Source organism: Mobula birostris, chromosome 28 (genome assembly GCF_030028105.1).
Source record: "Mobula birostris isolate sMobBir1 chromosome 28, sMobBir1.hap1, whole genome shotgun sequence".
Classification (NCBI taxonomy): Eukaryota; Metazoa; Chordata; class Chondrichthyes; order Myliobatiformes; family Myliobatidae; genus Mobula; species Mobula birostris.
Genome location: NC_092397.1, coordinates 26,437,911 through 26,459,622, shown reverse-complemented (window position 1 = coordinate 26,459,622; position 21,712 = coordinate 26,437,911). Strand labels below are relative to the sequence as shown.

The 21,712-nt window shown below is 45.6% G+C and overlaps 1 protein-coding gene and 1 non-coding gene across 2 annotated transcripts in view; one reads left to right on the top strand and one right to left on the bottom strand.

Moving 5' to 3' along the window:
• Positions 1–21,712, top strand: part of LOC140189167 (uncharacterized) — a 420,311-nt gene that overhangs the window by 34,578 nt on the left and 364,021 nt on the right. The gene's annotated exons all lie outside the window — the stretch shown is intronic.
• On the bottom strand, positions 6,632–6,703 carry trnag-ucc (transfer RNA glycine (anticodon UCC)). The gene has a single exon. It is a non-coding gene; the product is annotated as a tRNA-Gly (tRNA).

The window sequence follows — 21,712 nt, the reverse complement described above, 5'->3', positions numbered from 1 at the left end:
CGGACAGTTTTCGACTATCCTGATAGGCCCGGGTTAATTTGATATGACCTCCGTCACCTCCAGAGCTCTCCATGGAAACAATCGTCAATCCATCGGCCGAAAGGACGCCCATGGGCCCAGCATGCTGCCGCTGCGCCTCTCTGATGTTGTCTGAACGTGGTGACGCGCTGCTCCGTTGTGGACGTTGCTCATTCTTCTCTTCATTTTCATTTGTCGATTCTTTGTGACGTCACATCATTTCATAGAGACACAGAAAACCTACAGCACAATACAGGCCCTTCGGCCCACAACGCTGTGCCGAACATGTCCTTAACCTACAAATTACCTAGGGTTACCCATTGCCGTCTAGTTTTCTAAGCTCCAGTGGAGGGCTTCCTTTATAAATGTTTATTTTCTTATCTGTTCTTTGTTGATTTATTTCGCACCATTCTCTCGGCTTTTCTTCTCGTATTTGCTATCTCCTGCCCCATCCTGATATTATCTCTGTGCTGCCTGTGCTCCGACCCATTAGGAGACCTCGTTCCCGACATGTCAGCAATGAATGTGTTTCACATTATTTACTGAACCCGGTTTCAGTGGCCCTGCTGACACACATTCTGTTCATCTTCCACCGTGTCTCTACCGCGTTCTCTCTCTTTGTCTCCGGGCTGTCCTTCGGCATAAATATCAATGGACAGCGGCAGAGCTGCAGCTGAATTGACCCGAAATAGACTCTTTCCTCCTGTGGCCTTTATCGCCGCCTGAGGAAGGTAGACCCAAACAACCCCGCTCTCCTGCCTGCCTGAGGAAAGATATCTTTAACGACCGAGGGGATGGAGCAGAAGGTCATAAGGTTTGTCGGGTCAGGAGAGCCGATACTCTCTGGTCTCATCCCATTCCTTTGCAAACTCACCGAGACACAAGATCAGGAGTCGGGACCAATTCTGAAGATGTACGGCTCAGTAGGAAAGCAGTTCAGTCCATGTTGGCGGCAGATGATCATCCGCATGCTTAGAGTGACCAGAGTCACTCAATTCATGGTTTTTCCAATGGACGCCCTGAATTCATAACAAGAGCTTTACAGCGCAATAAAATGCATCGTTTTCTTTTCTTTATTTTATAGTTTTATCAGGAGACGCCGACAAAATTAACTCTTTGGGAGACGGAATAAAATAATTTGAAATTACGTGGACACGGGTTATTCCCTCCGCAGCGGAACATGACCGCTGAAACGTTAATGAACTTCTGGTCTACCGCCCTAATCCCTAGACCATGACAGCCGCGACACTCAGCCTGGGAGACAGGAGGACATTTTTCAAAGGAACTCATCAGTATGTTCCAGGGCGATTCGGCTCAACATCAACGTCAGGGTCATAGAAGTTGGGCTGACATACTCTCCACATCCACTCTTTATAGGTTTTTCAATATTCGATAGGTTTCAATGAGATCCTCCCTCATTCTTCTAAATTCCAACGAGTAGAGGCCTTTTATTTTTCTAAGCTCCATGTACCTATCCGAGAGTCTATTAAAATACCCTATTGCATCCGCCTCCACCACCGTCGCCGGCAGCCAGTTCCACGCACTCACCACTCCTGCGTAAAAAAAACACTTACTCCTGACTTCCCAGCTGTACCTACTTCCAAGCACCTTAACACTGTGCCCTCTCCTGTGAGCCTTTTCAGTCCTGGGAAAAAGCCTCTGACTATCCACAGGATCAATGCCTCACATCATCTTATACAACTCCATCAGGTCACCTCTCATCCCCCGTCGCTCCGAGGACAAAAGACCAAGTTCTCTCAACCTATTCTCAAAGGCACGCTCCGCAATCCAGGCAACATCCCTGTAAATCTCCTCTGCATCCTTTCTATGGTTTCCAATCCTTCCTGGAATGAGGTGACCAGAACTGAGCACAGTACTCCAAGTGGGGTCTGATCAGGGTCCAATATAGCTGTAACATTATCTGTCGGCTCCTGAACTCAAACCCACGGTTGGTGAAGGTAAATACATCGTATGCCCTCTTAACCACACAGTCAACCTGCAAATGATTGTATCAAGCTGTATTTTTTGCAGTTTTCTACACCACCCGTGAAATGCAGACTGCTAAGTACAGAACAATAAATATCACGTTGAGAAAACATAAACAGAAGTGCGAACAACTCTGTACACTTGAACCCAGGCGCTGCAGAGTCAGTCTGCCCCATTCCATCTTGGCTGAGTTATTATCCTCATCAACTCCATTCTCACGCCTTCTCTCCCCAGTCTTTGACTTCCTTACTGAGCAAGTAACTACCACCCTCCGCGTGAAACATACCGAGTGACTCGGGCTCCATCGCCGTCGACAGCAAAGAATTCCACGGACTCACCGCCCTCCGGCTCAAGACAATTTCCTTTGACCTTTGTCAGATTTGAGATGCTCATAAAATCTGTCATATCAGCAATATCACAGACAAAGTGCTGGAAGAACTCAGCAGACTGTCTGGGTATTGCCTTGTATTGCAGCATCTGCACATTTTTCGTGCTTGTACATCAAGAACGTCGTTATTTGACGGTTTCTATCCCGACCTTGTTTTCTCTCTTACATTTTTCTTCGTTTCTGTGTTTCCAGACTGTTTGTGTGTGCGACCAGGGGGGAGTTGAAGTACTGAAGGACAGTTCAACATGGGAAACTGCAAGGACACGAGATATGGGTCGTTCAGTGTCGCTGGTCTCCATTTCTAGTGCAAAAATTATCAAACAATAAACAATGAAATCTGTAAAAGTAGCTCTTCCGTGACAAATCTGGCGTTTAACATTAAATCTACCGGCCTCATTGCCACCAAAGACTCTGCTGAAGTAATGCCCGAGAATTTTGATGTATTGGTCTTCAATTGTCCAATCAGAGACAACGGTGTTTAATTAAAGTGTTTGTTCACGTGCCGTCACTAAGAAAATTAGTGAAGTGTTTGACAATATCGCTGGAGATTGATGTTCTGTTTGAATCGAGGTCGTTTTTAATGCATCAGCTCAGAGTGTCTAACGGAGCTGTGAATTCAGGAACAAGAGAAATCACAGACTCTCACTGAAATGGTGTATCCAGTCATCTGGCGAATAGAAGACGTTTAGTATCCTTTTATTTCAGCCTTTGGAATTCCGGGTAAGCCGCAGTGTCAGCTGCCGTTGGTGGAAGTTCAAGTTTAATTCCAATGTTGTGATTGTGATATGTGAAAAGCCGGCTCACAGCATCGATTGTCAGTCACCATCTTCCAACCCCGGAATAGACCATTCATAGTCTCCATTTCCCAGTATGTCTCTGTAGCGCAATCGGTCAGCGCGTTCGGCTGTTAACCGAAAGGTTGGTGGTTCTAGCCCACCCAGGGACGCTGGTGAACCGGCAGCTTTGCAGAGTGTTATATTGCCAGCTGGGTAACGCTGTGCTGTCCGGAAACCCTGCGACTGCAGCGTTAACTTCAGTGGGAATTAAAATGTTTTTTAAAAGCTTCTCTTTCACACTATTTCTAGAGATCAAATCCTTACACAACGTATTGAGAAAGAACAATGTTAAGCAATAACAGAATGCAGAATGAAATGTAACTGCGACAGAGACAGCACAGTGCGGGTAAACAATCAGGTGCCGCATCATAACGGGTAGATTGTGAGGTCAAGGCTCCATCTTATCGTCTCGGGCACCATCCAATAGACATAACGGCGGAGTTGAAGCTATCCACTAGCCTGTACTACGTGCTGTCTTGTACCTTCAGCCGGATAGAAGAAGGGAAAAGAGAGAGTACAGCACCCGGGGCGCATGGTATATTTTTGTCAGGAGTGTGTAAGTTACATACTCCTTCACCATTCTCTTTGACCATAAGTGCATGTTTCCTCGAACGACATCTTTGGAACTAACGGACTTGCCGGGTCTAATGTCGTGGGCTTGATTAAATTTTGGATCATTCGGTTGGAGTCCAATTGTTTTCATCCAACATAGGTTCCCCATCATTCTATTTTCACTGTGGATGTCCAATCCCTATAAACGTCCAGCAAACCACGCACCCCCGCACCAGGAAGGTCTCAAATCTCTGCGCTTCCATCGGGAAACCAGACCCAACCAGCTCCCCTCCGCCACCATTCACCTCCGTCTGGCCGAACTTGTCCTCCCACTTCCTTTAAACACAAGGTGAGCCATGGACACTGGCATGGGTCCCAGCTGTGCCTGCCTGTGTGTCGGCTACGTGGAACAGTCTATGTTCCAAGCCTACACTGGTGTCGCTCCCTAACTTTCCCTACACTATGTAAATGACGGCATTGCTACCTCTTTCTGCACCCATGTGGAACTCATCCACTTCATCAGCTTTGCCTGCACCTTCCACCCTGCCCAAAAGTTTACCTGTCCCATATCCGACAGTTCCCTCCGTTTTCTCCATCTCTCTGTCTCTATCTCTGAAGACAGCTTGTCTACTGATGTCCATTATAACCACACAGACTCTCACAGCTACCTGGACTATACCGCTTCCCACCCCATTACATGTAAAAATGCCAGCCCCTTCTCTCAATTCCTCCGTCTCCGCCGCATCTGTCTCAGGATACGGCGTTTCATTCAAGAGCAAAGGAGATATCGTCTTTTTTTTTTTCAAAGAAAGGGGCTTCCCTTCCTCCACCATGAAAGCTGCTCTCAACAGAATCTCTTCCATTTTGCTCACATCTGCCCCCACCGCATCCTCGCTCCCTCCCCCAGGGAGAGGGTTTGTCTTGTCCTCACCTACTCTCCCCACCCCCCCCACCCCGCCCAGCCTCCGCCTCCAGCACACAATTCTCTGTAACTTCCGCCAACTCCGGCGGGATCCCACCACCAAACACATCTTTCCCTCCCCCCTCTACGTTCTGCTCTCTGCAGGGATCCCTGTGTGAATCCCATGTGCGTCCGTCCATCCCACTGATCTCTCTCCTGGCACTTATCCTTGCAAGTGAAACGAGTGTTACACCTGCCCCTACACCTCCGCCCTCAGTACTATTCAGGGACCCAAGCAATCCTTCCAGGTAAGGCGACACTTCAACTGTGAGTCTTTTAGGGTCATCTACTGTATCCAGTGCTCCCGGTTTGGCCTCCTGTATATCGGTGAGACGTGGCACAGATTGGGAGACCACTTCACTGAGCACCTACACTCCTTCCACCAGGACAAGAGAGATCTCCCAGTGGCCACCCATTTTAATTCCACTTCCCATTCCAATTCCGACATGGCAGCCCATAGCCTCCTGTATTGTCGCGATGAAGCTACGCTCAGGGTGGAAGAGCAAACATTATATTCCATCTGGGTAGCTTCCAACCTGATGGCATGAACATCGATTTCTCAAACTTCCGGTAATGCCCCCTCCTTCACGAAGCCCCGCTCTCTTTTCCCTCTCTGACATTATCTGTTACGCGCCCATCACCTCCCTCTGGTGTTCCGCCCCTTTTTCTTTCTTCCATAGCCTCCTCTCCTTCCCTGTTCTCCAGCCCATTATCTCTTTCACCAATCAAAGTTTCAGGTCTTTAATTTACCAGCCACCCCCTCCCCCCCACCGGTTTCAAATATCACCTCGTGTTTCTTCCTCCCCTCACCGTCTAACTCTGACTCCTCGTCGGTGTTTGCTCCAGTCCGGATGAAGGGACTCGGCCCGAAACGTCGACTTTATTTTTTTCCCACAGATGCTGCCTGGCCTGCTGAGTTCCTCCAACACTTTTTGTGTTGCTTGGATCTCCATCATCTGTAGATTTTCTCTTTGTGCCTCTATCGATGTCACTCCACACTAACATATTCATGTGTCTATCTAAACACATCGTATATTGTCCGTCTCTGAACCTGGCAGCCCGTTCCAAACACCCGCCCCACTCTGTCTAAAAACGTGACCCGCACATCTTTAAACTCTCTCCTACCTTAAATTCATTCCCGCTAGAATTTCAAATCCCTACCCTGGGAAACCAATTCTGACTATCTGCCCAATCTAAGTCTCTCATAGGGTCAGGAAGCGAGCAAGCAGCATCACTGTAGACCCACCACACCCTGGACTTCACCTGTTCCAACTCCTTCCTTCTGGTAGGCGCTTTAGATCACTGTATGCCAGGACACGTAGGTACAGGAACAGTTTCTTTCCGTATGCCATCAGTCTTATGAACACTTGAATTTTAGTCTATTATAAACCAAGTCCACCTGTACATACACTGGTATACAGCACCTCATTGCATATAGTTCACGGTTATTTGCACTATTGTTTTGTTTGCTTTTTGATTCTGTTCAGCGAGAGCTCAAGGAAATCGGCATCAAATTTCCTGTATGTGTCACATCCTTGGCGATAATAAAGGATTCTGATTCTGATAATTCGGTCAAGTTTCCTCTCAGGCGCTGACATTCCAATGAAGGCAAACAAGCTCAAACACTTTAATCAGGCAACACTTTACAAATCCTTCCTGTGAAGTGTCCATTCTTGCAGAATCTGGAATAGAGTCAGAACAGGATTTAACGAAAAACTCTTGAGGGATGTTAATTCCAACACTGATCCATGACCAGTGAATGATAATTAATGAATCAATTTACACTCACAGCGTGAATTAGCGTGAGTCGATTACTTGGCGAATGGAGTTCTGCGTAGATCGTGTCTATGTTAGAGGTTTATATGTTATGTAGTGTAAAACTGTACAACCGGCGATGGGCGGGAATCGAACCCGGACCAACTGCTTGGAAGGCAGCTATGCTCACCACTATACCACCATCGCTCAATGACGTGGCAAAGCATCCGAGTAGTGAGGCGTCTCCCATAGTTCCATGCGACTCGACCAGTCCCCGAGCTGCTTTCTGTCGGATCATTCCTCACTCTGCTGCAGGTCTTATTCCGGTAAATTAATGTTGCCATCCCCAACAGACCGGAGTTATACAACCCACATAATAAATTGCTGTTGAACGCAGCAGGCCAGGCAGCATCTATAGGAAGAGGTACAGTTGACCTTTCGGGCCGAGACCCTTCATCAAGACTAACTGAAAGAAGAGATAGTAAGAGGTTTGAAAGTGGGAGGGAGCGGGGGAGACCCCAAGTTATAGGAGAAGACGGGAGGGGGAGGGATGGAGCCAAGAGCTGGACAGTTGATTGGCAAAAAGGATATGAGAGGATCATGGGACCACCCCATCAGTTATTTATTTATTATTATTATATATATCTTTTTCTCTCTCTTTTTCTCCCTCTGTCTCTCTCGCTATACTCCTTGCCTATCCTCTGGGATTCCCCCTCCCCCTTTCTTTATCTCAAGTCCTCCTGTCCCATGATCCTCTGACAGTGGTGTGGAGAATGCTGAAGAAAATGAATGGTGTCAGAGGTTATAACTAGATTCCAGTATTAGTGGAGAACGGAAATTTCATGCAATGGACAACAAAAAGGCAAAGTGTTTGAGAAACACGTTTGCAAACACGCATAGTCTAGACAATATAGGGGAAGAGTGTTTTAAGAGAAGAGAGAGCCTCTTGGTGGACAGTGGGAAGATTTGTGAGAAACAAGAGGCATTTGAGATTGCCATGGATGATGACTTTACGTTGGCTGAATTGAAATTTGCCACCAGTAAGGCATGTACCATAGACCAGGATGGGATATGGGAAGCTATCATATACAGCACTTCAGTATCTGCCTGAGACAGTCTGAAAGAAGTTGCTTGAGTTTTATAAGAAGGTCTGGAAGCAAAGAATGTTCCCAGGAGACTGGAAAAGGTCTGTGGTGAAGCCTGTTGTAAAACCTGGGTGGGATCCGATGCTGTCCAGTTTCTACAGGCCTGTTGTCTCACTTCCTCGTTGTGTAAAATAATGGTGAAAATGATAGTAATTAGGCTGATGATTGTTTTGGATAAGAGAGAATTACTTCGTCACTACCAATGTGGGTTTCGCAAAGGGAGATCTATGACGCCCTTGTACTACTGGGAATGATATCTGGAAATCCTTTTACGCTGAAAGAATCGGTACTTCCAGTGCTTTTGGACATTGAAATAGTTTTATGACATGCGATGGAGGGAGAGGCTTTTTATTAAACTCATTAAGCTTGGTGTTGGTGTTGGTTTTGCAAATGGGTATCATTTTTTTTTGTTCTGGGGGGTCATTTACAGTAAGGGTGGGTCATCAGAGCTTGTGGAAGATAACATGCCTCCCTCTCCAGGATAGTGTTATCAGATTAATATTGTTTAATCTGATAGTTATTATATTTTTAATCATCTTGGGCCTGAGTTCGGTTTGGCTTTCTATGCTGATGATGGGGCTCTGTGGAAAAGGGGTTGTAATAGTTCCTATGTGGGAAGGTCTTGGACAAACAGCCTTATCAACAATGGGAGAATGGTGTTTGGACTATTCTAAATCAGTATATGTGTTTTATTTTTACTCATAAACATAGGATCTTGGCCTAAGATGCCAAAGATGTACTCTTTTACATTAATGCTGCCTGGCCTGCTGAGTTCATCCAGAATTGTACGGTGTGTTGCTGAGGGAATGGTATCGATTCTGGAGTGAGGGCAATGGAGGTTGTTGCTGGAGAGGATGAGGCAGACTCAATTAGCAACTTAATCAAAATCAGACTGAATATCACTGGCATATGTTGTGTCATTTGTTAACTTTACAGCAGCAGTACAATTATATCCACGATAAATAAATATAGAGAAAAAACTGAGTTACATTAAGTATTAAATATTTAAGTTAAAATATGTAGTTAAACAAGAATTAAAACATAAATTAAAAGCAAAAAGTAGTTAGGTAGTGCTCATGGGTTCAATGCCCATTGAGAATTCAGAATTTGGGTGTCAGAGGGGAAGAAACTGTTCCTGAATCACCGAGTGTGTGCCTTCAGCATTCTCGACCTCCTTCCCGATGGTAACAGTGTGAAAAGGGCACGTCCTGGGTGGTGGCGATCCTCAATGATGATCGGTGCCTTCCTGAGGCACCGCTCCTTGAAGATGTTGTGTACTACCGAGCCTGGCCCCATGGTAGAGTTGACCGGTTTTGCAAGTTTTTGCTATTTATTTTGATCTCGTTCAGAAGCCCCCCCCCGCCCCCAATACCAGATGGAGATGCAGCCAGTCAGAATGATCTCCACTGTACATTTGTAGAAGTTTATTTAGCGTTTTAGTTGACAAACCAAATCTCCTCCAACTCCTCATGAAATATAGCCGCTGTCTTGCCTTCTTCATAACTGCATCATATGTTGCATCCAGGTTAGATCCTCAGAGATGCTGACACCCAGGAACTTGCAATTGTCCTCCCTCTCCACTTCTGATCCCTTGATGAGGATTGGTTTGTGTTCCTTCATCTCACATTTCCTGAAGTCCACAATCAACGTTTTGATCTTGCTGACGTTGAGTGCAAGATTGTTGCTGCAGCAACACTCCACTAACTGGTAGTTCACCCTAATTTATGATTTATTGTCACCATCTGAAATTCTGAAAACAGTGGTTGTATCATCAGCAAATTTATAAATGCTGTTTGAGCTATGCCTAGCCACACAGTTCTGGTTGTAGAGACAATAGAGCAGTGAGATAAGCACACAGCCCTGTGGAGTGTCAGTGTTAATTGTCATTGAGGTGGAAATGTTATTCCAATCCGCACAGATTGTGGTATTCCGGTTAGGAAGTCATGGATCCAGTTGCAGAGGCCTTGGTCCTGTAGCTTGAATGTGGAGTGAGAATTAATTCCTGCACTGGGATTGGGCCACGGCGAGTGTGGCGGAGTGGGAAGAAGTTGCTGGTGACTATAATTGCAGTTTCCTCTCCCCTGACCATGGGAAGACAGTTTCTGTTGCTGGACAGTGAGTGTTCCGAGTGGTGAATCCCATGGGAAATGAATGTTGTGTCCATCCCTCTGTTCCACTCCCGGATCCATATCGGGAAGTGGTGGGGTTTGTCTGTCTCTTCCTTGGTTTGGAGCCTCCTCCATCTGCTGCTCAGAAGAAGCTGAGAGCTGCAGCCTGTGAGTGGCCTCACACACTGGCACTGGCTGCACCAGTCGCTTCACACAGTGTCTGCCTTTTACCTCTTTCACTTTCCTTCTCCTACCTGCAGGAAAGACTTCAATGTACGACAATGTTCCCTCTTGCCAAGGCTCAATGAACAGAACAGTGGCTCCATCTCTCACACACAAGGTGTGTTACTGAACACAGAGATACTGACAGCTCATTCGTTCTACAGTCTCAGACAGCAGAGACACTCAGCCCCATACTGAGCCCAGGACCCAGACACACATTTCCAGTACAACAGTTACAGTGAAACACAGCTGGTCAATATTTCCCTGGTCCCTGGGAAAATATTGAACATTTTCAACAACTTCCTTGAATGCCTTCCATGCGATTTTCTCTGGTCCCAATAGAAGTTCTTTGAATTGCCTGTTATTGCTGGCCTGCTTGATTTGTGGACCAGCACAAATGCCTCCCTTAATCTTGGCATCAAATAATCTGACTTGGATTATGAATTGAAATATAAAAATATAGGCAACTTCAAAGAGATGGTGTGTGATGGGGACATTGCATAGTGATTTTCAATACCAGCAGTCCAAATCCATAAGATATACGTACCTAAAAGTAATCAGGAAGCAAAATATTTGTTGTCCAGTGTAGTTGACCATGTGGGTGAGAGTGCGGGGGAAAGCTGAGGACTACAGGAAGGTATCAGTGGACTGGACAGATAGGCAGGTGGAATTTAATCTGGGAGGTGAGGTGATGCAGGTGGGGAGCCCAAACAGGGCCAGGAGACAGATGGTACATTGTGGAATCTGGAGAAGAATAGAGGGTCAGAGGGAGAGCATGTGGAATGATTCCTCAGGTTAGAAGGACGGAGCATTCGATGGGTTTAAAAGGTGGATGAGAGGCTTGCTTTTGTTGGCTGAAGGTACAGAATAGCAGGGGAGGGAGCTCTGGTGGAATTGTATAGACACAAGTGGGGTCACGGCTGGAGCTCTGTGTACAGTCCTGGTCAGCACACCACAGGCTCACACCCACATCCAAATGAGGAGCAGGAGTCCCCACTCAGCAACTCCCACCTGCTCTGTCACTTAATAAGGTCACGGCTGTCCTGTTTCAACATTAAACTCCATGTTCCTGTCTGCCCACAGGAACATTTCACCCCCTCCTTATAAACTATCCCCCTCTCCTTCCCTTAAAAGCATACAAGGATATGATCCAAAAAACCTGTCAATTCCAATGTCTGAGGGCGCATTAAGATTCAGAAAAGAATCCTCTGATCTTTTGCTCAAGTCATGAAATATTGGTCCCTGGTTCTAGTTGCCAATGGGTGGAGCACTGGCTTATCGGCATAAAACGGAGAGTGGGAATAAAGGGATCGTTTTCTAGCTGGCTGCCGGTTACCAGTGGAGTTCACAGGGGTCGATGTTGGGACCGCTGCTTTATATGAGGTATGTCAATTATTTGGACTGTGGGATTAATGTATTTGTGGCAACATTTGCCGATGTTACAAAGATAGGTGGAGAAGCATGTAGTGTTGAGGAAACAGAGAGCCTACAGAGAGACTTAGATTGTTTAGGGGAATGGACAAAGAAGTGGAAAATGAAATACAATGTTACAAAGTGTATAGTCATGCGCTTTGGTAAAATAAATAAATGGGCAGACTATTATTTAGATGGGGAGATGATTCAAAATGCAGAGATGCAAAGAGACTTGCGATGTGTTGTGCAGGATACCCAAAAGGTTAACCTCCAGGTTCAGTCAGTGGTGAAGAAGGCAAATGCAATTTTTGCACTCATTTCTAAATGTATAGAATATTAGAGCAGGGGTGTGATGTTGATGCTCTATAAGGCACTCGTTAGTCCACACTTGGAGTCCTGTGCGCAGTTCTGGGCTCCTTATTTTAGAAAGAATATACTGACATTGGAGAGGGTTCAGAAAATATTCACGAGAATGATTCCAGGAATGAAAGGTTTACCATATGAGGAACATCTGGCAGCTCTTGGGCTGTATTCCTTGGAGTTCAGGAGAATGAATGGGGATCTCATAGAAACATTCTGAATGTTAAAAGGCCTGAACAGATTAGATATGGAAAACTTATTTCCCATGGTAGGTGGGGTCCAGGACAAGAGGCATGACTTCAGGATTGTCCATTAAGACCGGAGATGCGGAGAAATTACTTTAGTCAGAGGGTGGTAAAGCTGCGGAATCTGGTGCCACGAGCGGCTGTGGAGGCCAAGTCTTTGTGTGCATTTAAAGCAGAGATAGATAGGTTCTTAATTAACTAGGGCATAAAAGGGTATGAGGAGAAGGCAGGGGAGTGGGGATGACTGCAAGAATTGGAACAGCCCATGATTGAATGGCAGAGCAGACTCAATGGCCTACTTCTGCTCCTGTATCTTCTGGTCGTATAAGCACATGGAGACAGTACGAACAGAAAACACAAGCCCAGACTTTCCTCATCAGACAACCAGCTCACTACCAGTATTGGTCCAGTGAACATTCCCTGAACTGATTCCAACACATTGAGATTCTTCCCTGAATAATGTATAAATGGGCTCCCCCACCCTATATATGGTGTATAAGATGATGAGAGACATTGATCATGTGAACAGTCAGAGGCTGTTTGCCAGGGCTGAAATGGCTAGCATGAGAGGGCACAGTTTTAAGGTGCCTGGAAGTAGGTACAGAGGAGATGTCAGGGGTATGTTTTTTACGCAGAGAGTGATGAGTGCATGGAATGGGGTGCCGGTGACGGTGTTGGGGGAGGTTACAATAATGTCTTTTAAGAGACTTTTGGATAGGTTCAGGGAGCTCAGAAAACTAGAGGGCTTGGGTAATGCTAAGTAATTTCTAAAGTACATGTGTGGCACAGCATTGTGCACTGAATGTCCTGTATTGTGCTGTAGGTTGTCTATGTTTCAATGTTTCTATAAGGGAAGCATAAGCTCCCGACATTTGTATTCTGTTCCCCATCAATAAAATGTCATGTTCTCTCTACTACTTATAGCTGCAAACAGGAGTAGGAACAGCCCATTCGGCCCACGTTACCTCTGCTGACACTGGTGTCAGGTGAGACTGCACTCTGGGGCGCCATGACCATGAGTTTGCAGGACGCTGTTACAGCTCGGGGCATCGGAGTCAGAATTCAGCCCCAGCACCTTCTTTAAAGAGTCTCTGTATGTTCTTCCTGTGGATTGTGTCAGTTTTATTCAGATCCTCCTGTTTTTTTTTTTCCCCACAATCCAACAATGTAGTGGGAAGGTTAACTCGTGATTGTAAAATATCTTGTGAATAGATTAGGGTTAAATTGGGTTGCCAGGGTTTGCTGGGCAGTGTGGCTCGAAGGGTTTATTTTGCTCTGTGTTTATAAATAAAATAAAAAAAAACAATCCAAGTGTTATCCAACTTTCCCTATACAAATCCAGACAGAACATTGGGAAATCTCTTCTGCGCCCTTTCCACAGTCCCCACGTCCTTTCTGAAATGTAGCAAACAGAACTGCACACACGACTCGAAACGTGACCTAACCAAGTGTTTGTACAGCTGTAACACGTCATCATATGGTTTGTATACAACACCATGACTGATGAAGACAAGGTTACCGCACATCTCCATTTGCTTTCAATACCTCTTGCAGGATGATATGGACAGACACATCAAGATATATCACTGCTCCCAAGGGTGCTGTCATTTACTGTGTGCGTTCCTCCAACATTGGAATGTAAACTCATCACACTGGTCCAGATTAAACTCTGTCCCCCGTTTCTCCATCCATGATTCCAACTGACCTACATCCAGTTCTGTCCATTTGACAACCTTCCTCACCACCCACAATTGCACCAATATTCACGTCATCAGCGATCTGATCACCCATGTGTGTTTTAATCTGATCAAACAGAGGTCTCATTACTGATCACTGTGCACACACGGGTTACAAATCTACAGTCAAAATCATTCTCAATTCCATCAGTCCAAATGTCACTACAGAGTACACACCACTCAAACCGTCCCACACCGAGACTCGAGGAAAGTTACATATTTATCACAGAATAGTGTTTGAATCAATGGTCTGGTCTTGTTGCTCCAGATGCTCTGCTGCAAAGTACCTGAATATTAGTTCAATGTAACCAGTGGCATCGTCCCTGTGGTATTGATTAAAATGAAAAATAGACTTAATCAAAAAATTCAACTGCAAGAATAAATCTGAAAGAAATGTTGTAATGTTACACTAGATGAGAGATTAAAAGATGCAGTGTTAACCGCAAATCTCACACTGTACCAGAGACTGAGAGGTACAGAATGAACCCCACACTCTCACACTGTACCAGAGACTGACAGGTACAGAATGAACCCCACACTCTCACACTGTACCAGAGACTGACAGGTACAGAATGAACCACACACTCTCACACCATACCAGAGACTGACCGCTGGAGAATCAAGCAGACATTTACACAAGGCACCCGAAACTGACCAGCAGAGATTGACTCCTACACCCTCACCCTGTAGCAGAGACTGGGAGATACAGGAGAAACATCTGCCTAATTGTCTGTCTCTCCCTCTCTCTCCCTCTCCCTGTCTCTCTCTCTCTGTCTCTCCCTCTCCCTCTCTCTGTCTCTCTCTCCCTCTCTCTGTCTCTCTCCCTCTCTTTGTCTCTCTCTCTCTCTCTCTGTCTCTCTCTCCCTCTCTCTCTCTTTCTCACTATCTCTCTCTCTCTCTCTCTGTCTGTCTGTCTCTCTCTCCCTCTCTCTCTCTAACTCTCTCTCTTTCTGTCTCTCTCTCCCTCTTTGTCTCTCTCCCTCTCTCTCTCTCGCTCCCTCTCTGTGTCTCTCTCCCTCTCTCAGTCTATCTCTCTCTCTCTCTCCCTGTCTCTATCCCTCCCTCTCTCTCTTTCTCAGTATCTCTCTCTGCCTCTCTCTCCCTGTCTCTCCCTCTCCCCCTCTCTCTCTCTCTCTGCCTCCCTCTCTCTCTGCCTCCCTCTCTCTCTGTCTCTCTCTCCCTCTCTGTCTGTCTCTCTCTCTCTCCCTCTCTGTCTCTCTCTCCCTCTCTCTCTGTCTCTCTCTCTCTCAGCTAACATGTTATCTCACGATTGCCTTTTTTCTCCTTCACTTTCAGTCATCCTGCATCTATTCATCTCCCTGTTTCGAGTACTTTTCTTTTTTATTTAACCAGTTTGCCCATTCCTTTGCAAATTGAAATATTTCTTCTGAATTTCTTTTGACATTTGACAGATTCGAGATACCCATTAAAGACTGGGACTTCAGCAATATCACACACAAAATTTTGGAGGAACTCAGCAGAATTTCTTGCGTTGACTTGCATTTCCAACATCTGCACATTTTCTCTTGATTGTATGTTAGCAATGTGCTCATTTGACCATTTCCATCCTAATCCTCACTATTGTATCTTTGTTCGAATCTGTGGTTATGGGTTTTGAATTGAATTGACTTTATAACTTACATCCTTCATTTACACGAGGAGTAAAAATCTCTACGTTACGTCTCCGTCTAAATGTGCAATGTGCAATTTATAGTAAGCATAGAGCTCTTTGGCCCACAATGTTGTGCCGATCCTCAAACCCTGCCTTCTATTTAACTCCCCACCTTAAATTTCTCCATATACCTGTCCATACCTGTCAGTATGTACATGAGGATATTTGATATAACATAGAAATACAATTGTACAATTGTTTCTGTGTGTGTTGTGTACGTGTGTGTGTGTGTGTGTGTGTGTGTGTGTGTGTGTGTGTGTGTGTGTGTGTGTGTGTGTGTGTGTGTGTGAGAGAGAGAGAGAGAGAGAGAGATCAGGAAGAAGCTGAAGTACTAAAGAACATTTACAAAATGGGAAACTGTGGGGACAGAGGTAGAGATTGGTCAGTGTGGCTAGTGTCCGTTCAGAAATCAGTAATTAGCCAACAAAAAGACGAAATATGTAAATGTCGCTGCTCCGTGACAAAGCTCAGTCTTTGTAATTAAATCAACCGGCCTATTTTCACCAGAGACTCTGCTGAGGTGATGCCAAAGAATTTTCTTGTATTTGTCTCCAATCGCCCGAATATTTACAATAGAGACAAAGGTATTGAATGAAAGTGTTTGTTCAAGCAACTGTAACTGAGAAAGTTACTGAGGTGTATAACCGTATCTCTGGAGACAGACCCTCTGTATAAATCAGGGCTGCTTTGAATGCATCAGCTGTCTGTCGGAACTGTGAACACAGGAGCAACAGAAATCACAGATTCGCACTGAAATGGTGTATCCAGTCATCTGGAGGATACAAGACGTTTACTATCCTTTTATTTCAGCCTTTGGAATTCCCGGTGAGCCGCAGTGTCAGCTGCCGTGGGCGGATGTTGAAGTTTAATTCCAATGTTGTGATTGATTCTGCCGCCGGTTTAAACTCTCACATTCCAGTCCCGGTATTCCGCTTTTCAGGAATAGAGTGGAAACACCGGGACGACAGATGCTGGAATTTGGATCTAGAAACAAACCGCTGCAGGAATTTAGCGAATCCGCCGACATCGGTGGAACTGAGCTTGTCAGACAGTGTTCTTCCAGCGGTTTGTGATCAATAATGGGATGTTCCGTCTCTGTGCGTTTGGTCTTGCAGCAGCTGCACTGCATTTGCAAATATTCTGTTTATAGAGCCCGCGGAGATTATACCAATTGATAGTCTGCATTTGTATGTGAGCGGATTTCTGAGTTAGGAGCAACACTCAAACAAATGATTCGTAGTAACAATTTAGCAAATGTGCGGACTTTCGTGTTGTAGATCGAATCTGTTGTCGATTTTAAATAGATGTCTGCGGTATGCCTGAATGTAAACAGCTGATTGAAAACAGACTGAACTCATTGCAGAGTCAATTAACAGAGCTGACCTAGTGCTTCAGAGTGAAACGTTTTCCATCATATCTCTATCAGACAGATATCTGACTACGGCACCGAGTTTGCTGCTGGACGTTGAATTCCTCTCCCCTGCTTCCCTGTGATGGAATCAACGGGAGGCGTCATGTCTGTCTGTGAGGATTTGCCAGAACTCGCTGTATCTGTTAGAATCAGTCAATGTTCTGTTGTAAAGTTAGTGAGGTGGTAAATGTTGGAACAGGAAACTAACTCGGGGAATGCTGGAAACACTAAGCCCCAAGCAGCTTGTATGGAAAGAGAAACCAATTAATACTCGTGTCAGCGGTCTCTCTGTGAACAGTTCTGAGGAGAGATACGTTAACTGTTTTTCCACATATTCTGTTTTACCTGTATCAGTGTTTCCAGCATTTCCTTTTTTGTTCCGTCCTTCGGCCGTTCTGTCGCTGACAGGGATCGCCATGGAAGTTGATGGTTGTCTGATGGAAGAGTCCCGCCATCAGCGTCCGGATTTATTCATTTCATCCAGACGAGACGCGCGGTAGAAAATGTTCCATCCAGTATTGACTCTGAGGAGGTAGTTGCCCAGTTTTAGTTTCCCGCTGCCACTTCAGATTCGATCATCAGTAAGGAATCCGTATTCAGATGATATTGAATTTATTTTACTGTGTAAACTCATTCTCTGTCCCGCCGCTCTGCGCCCTCTCTCAACCCTCCCACCGCTAAATGTAACAATAAAGTGGAAATATTACAGGATCCCCTCAAGCTGCAGCATCGGCTTCTGCTCAGTATTTTCTCAACTTGCTGTTCCCTGTCTCTCTTCCAGCGAACTTGGTGGCGATTGTGATCCTGTCCCGGGGAAAATGCGGACTCTCCAAATGTGTCACTCGCTACCTGGTGGGAATGGCAGCGGCCGATCTCCTGGTCGTTATCTCCGATCCGCTGCTGAGGTGGACTGCTGTGATTTATTTTCCCCGATCATTCCTGCGAATCACTGCTGTATGCAGACCCGTCACGTGGTTGATTTTTGCGAGCACTGCGACCTCAGTCTGGCTGACTGTCGCTTTCACCGTCGATCGATTTGTGGCTATTTGCTGTGAGAAGCTGAAAACAAATTATTGCACCGAGAGAACGGCAGCTGTGGTTATCGGGACAGTAAGTGTGCTGGCCTGTTTGGAGACTGTCCCCTGGGGCTTTATGTACGAGTCTGGAGAAATAATTAACGGTGTTCCCTGGGATTGTGTTACTACACCGAGCTTCACAAACTCTCCCTCACGGTCAGCATTTGAGGTGTTTCACCGCATTTTAGTCCCTTGTGTCCCATTCTTTCTGATGTTGCTGTTCAATATTCTGACTGTCAGGCGGATTCTAGCGGCCAGTCGAGCCCGCAGGAGGCTCCGGGGACAAAAGAGTGGAGAGAATGACAAGGACCGGGAGATGGAGAACCGACGCAAATCCATCGTTTTGCTGTTCAGCATCACCGGTAGTTTCATATTGTTGTGGGGAACACAGGTGGTATTTTCTATCTATAAACGGATTTCAATGAGTTTTGTTTATTCTGTCACGGATCCCCTTTACATCACAGACCACACATCGGGAATGCTGCAGATTCTCAGTTCCTGCACCAACACGTGTATTTACGCCCTGACTCAGAGCAAATTCCGGGAGGAACTGAAGAATGCGCTGAAATACCCACTGAATCGGATTTTGAAACTCATGAAACGTTAGAAATAAATGCTGTAAAGTTTTACAATTCAGCTGCCTTCATGCTCCCTATTCTATCCCCCACTTGTGGGTAAATGGAAACAATGCGATGAACAGAGTAACAAATCAAACACCAGAAAATCTGCAGATGCTCGAAATACAAAACAACTCACACAAAATCACATCCTGATGAAAGGTCTCGACCCGAAATGTCGACTGTTCACTATTTTCCTCACACAGGATTCTGAAGGAACTCAGCAGGCCAGGCAGCATTTATGGAAAAGAGTAAATTGTCGACTTTTCCTGCCGAGACGGTTCATCAGAATCCTGTTAACTGTTTAATCTTTTCCATTTTGTGTGTGTTGCTTTAGAGTTACAAAACAACTGTTTACAGCTGAGCCCGACGGCATCACTGACCTCACCATCCCAGAAAAATCCCTTTTGCGCCTCACCTCTCGCCCTGTTAAATTGGAGCTTGAGGAGAACCTGTTTTCCCTGCTTCCCGGTTCTGACAAAACTGCCTGATCTTGGGGTTTATTTTCGTCTCCATCAACCACTCCTGCTCCCGTCAAAACCCGTCCTTTCCTTCACCTTCCTTTTCTCCTCCATCTCTACCTGTACAGTCTCCCTCTCACTGCCAACTTGAACTACCTTCCTGTAGGAGAATGCTCCTGTTTTACAATTGAAGACAGAGAACTGATCCGTTCACTTGTCTCTCTGTGAGAGATGGAGAGACAGAGAAAGTGAGCGCGAGGGCTGAGGGCGCGAAGGAGAGAACGAGTGAGACATCGCGAGGAAAGGGCGCGCGGGAGAGCACGTGAGGGAGAGGGCGCGACGGAGAGGGTGCCATGGAGATGACGTTAGAGTGAGCGTGATGGAGAGAGCCTGAGGGAGAGCGTGCGGGCGATATTGAGCTCGAGGGAGAGCGACAGAAGGGGACATCGCGAGAGGGAGAGCACACGAGGGAGTTGGCGGGAGGCAGAGAGCGCAAAGGAGAGCACGTGAGGGAGAGCGCGCGAGGGAGAGGACACGAGGAAGATGTCGCGAGAGTGAGCGCGAGGGAGTGGGCGTGTGGAGAGACAGAGAGAATAGAATGAGAGAGGGAGCGAGATAGTAAAGCGACAGAGACATCATGAGGGAGAGGGAGAGGGAGGAAGGGAGGAAGGAAGGAAAGAAGCAAGGGAACCGGCTGTGTGACATTGCCGGATCAGCTGTGGTTCCACTCTTTCACAGAGATCGGCTTGTTTCGTGGATAAGTATTGTTTCGAATTATGTATAGCTATACTGTAGATATCAGTTTTCTTTTTGTTCTATATCAAAATCGTACGACTTCTAACAAATTCTGTGGTTTCAACACATGTCCAGTCTCCTTTGTTTGCGAATGCATAAGTAAATTGCCTGAGCTGAACCAGAGAAGAATACAATGAATGAATTTTCAAACAATGTTCATTACAAACAGAAAGCACAAAAGTACACGGGGATGGAAAGATATGAATCACATGCAGCGAACACTATAACTGGGGCACAGACAGGAGTATGTGTGTAAATGAGTGAGATTGCAGGATGATGCGTTACCCCAATCATGCCATGGCCAAGGATGTCTCTGAGAAAGTAAGGGCCATTTTGAAAGGGCAGGATGAACAGCCAGAGGTCATGTTCCTTATTAGAACTAACAACAGACAGACAAGGTCCTGCAAAAAGAACTTAAGGAGTAGGGCATAAAGTTAGGAAATAGTAACTCTTGGGTGGTGATTTCAGGATTATTTCAGGTGCCACATGCTTCCGAGGTTAGATATGGTACGTTGGTACACTTAAATTTCTGGCTAACAATTTGGTGCCGGAGGGAGGGCATCAGGAACACAGATCATTGGGCTCTCTTCCTGGATAACTGGGACTGGTGTAACAGGGATTAGTTACAGTGAAGAGGAAGTAATATTCTCACAGGGAAGCTTGCTGAAGCCACTCTGACGATTTTTATCATGAGGCATGTGGAGGGAGATTTGGGATCCAGACCTACCGGTCCGTAAGTAGCATTGAGCGGATGGGGTATTATTTGTTTGATGTGTTCAGGAAGGTTTCCAGAAACAGTATGTCGACGGTCCACCAGGGATGGAGACACACTTGGTATGGTATTGGGAAATTAACCTAGCAAGATGATTGGAGTTTAATTGGGAAAGATCTATGGATCTTAATTCTGGAGGGTTTCAGATGATTATTGATAAGAATATATTTGGACCTGCAGATCGATAATTATAAATTTGTGGAAGAATTGGGCAGGTGTCATAAAGAGTTGTCTGGGAGCTGATGTTACTGGTTGTTACTGGATGGAGCTGATGTATGATACTGTGAGAGTCACATACAGCCCAGACGGTCAGAATTTAGTAGTTCCCTGTTCCTATGAGGAGGGTAGAGAAGGACAGGGATGGTCAGGAACTTAGGATGATGAGAAATATTGTAAGAGGAGTCATATGTAAGGACGAGGAAGATGAAATTAGACAGGGTCTTGGAGGAACATACAGGAAGCAAGAAACAAGTCACACAGCGAATCAGGAGAGTGAAGATTTACCAGGAAATGTCCTCATTCAGGAGGATCAATGAGAATCCCAATGCATCTTATGCATACACAGTAAACAACAGTATAGTGGGGAGAGGACAGGACCACCCGCGGACAAAGGTGGGAGTTTATGCCCCGAGACAGAGTTAGCATGCGAGGTAGAAAATGATTACTGGTGATCACTAAGGAAAAGGACAAGGAGGAAAGCATGATGAGAAAGGCTGTATGGTGATATTCTCCAGCGTGTTGATACTAAGGAGGAAGTGCTGTTGGATCTCAAATCATTTTGACGGGAAAAATGAAAGATTTGTATGGAGTGATCTTTGCCAAGAGGAATTTGAACATCTGAAAGCCATCCTGTGTTATCATCCTCTGCTCAAAGCACCTGATTTTTCAAAACCATTCTCTATAGCAACAGACACTAGTGACGAAGCTGCTGGAGCAGTATTGTTACAGAAAGGTGTGGATGACATTGAAGTAGCTTATTTCTTAAAGGAATTTAATGTGTATTAGGAAAATTATTCCACTGTTGAAAAGGAATTGCTAGCACTTATTCTGGCATTTTGAAGACTATGTTTGTCCTGCCCAGAGACCACTTGTGGTTTACACAGATCACAATCCGTTGGTGTTTTGAACTAAAATGAAGGATAGGAATAGAAGGTTATTAAGTTGGACTCTGAAATTGCAAGAA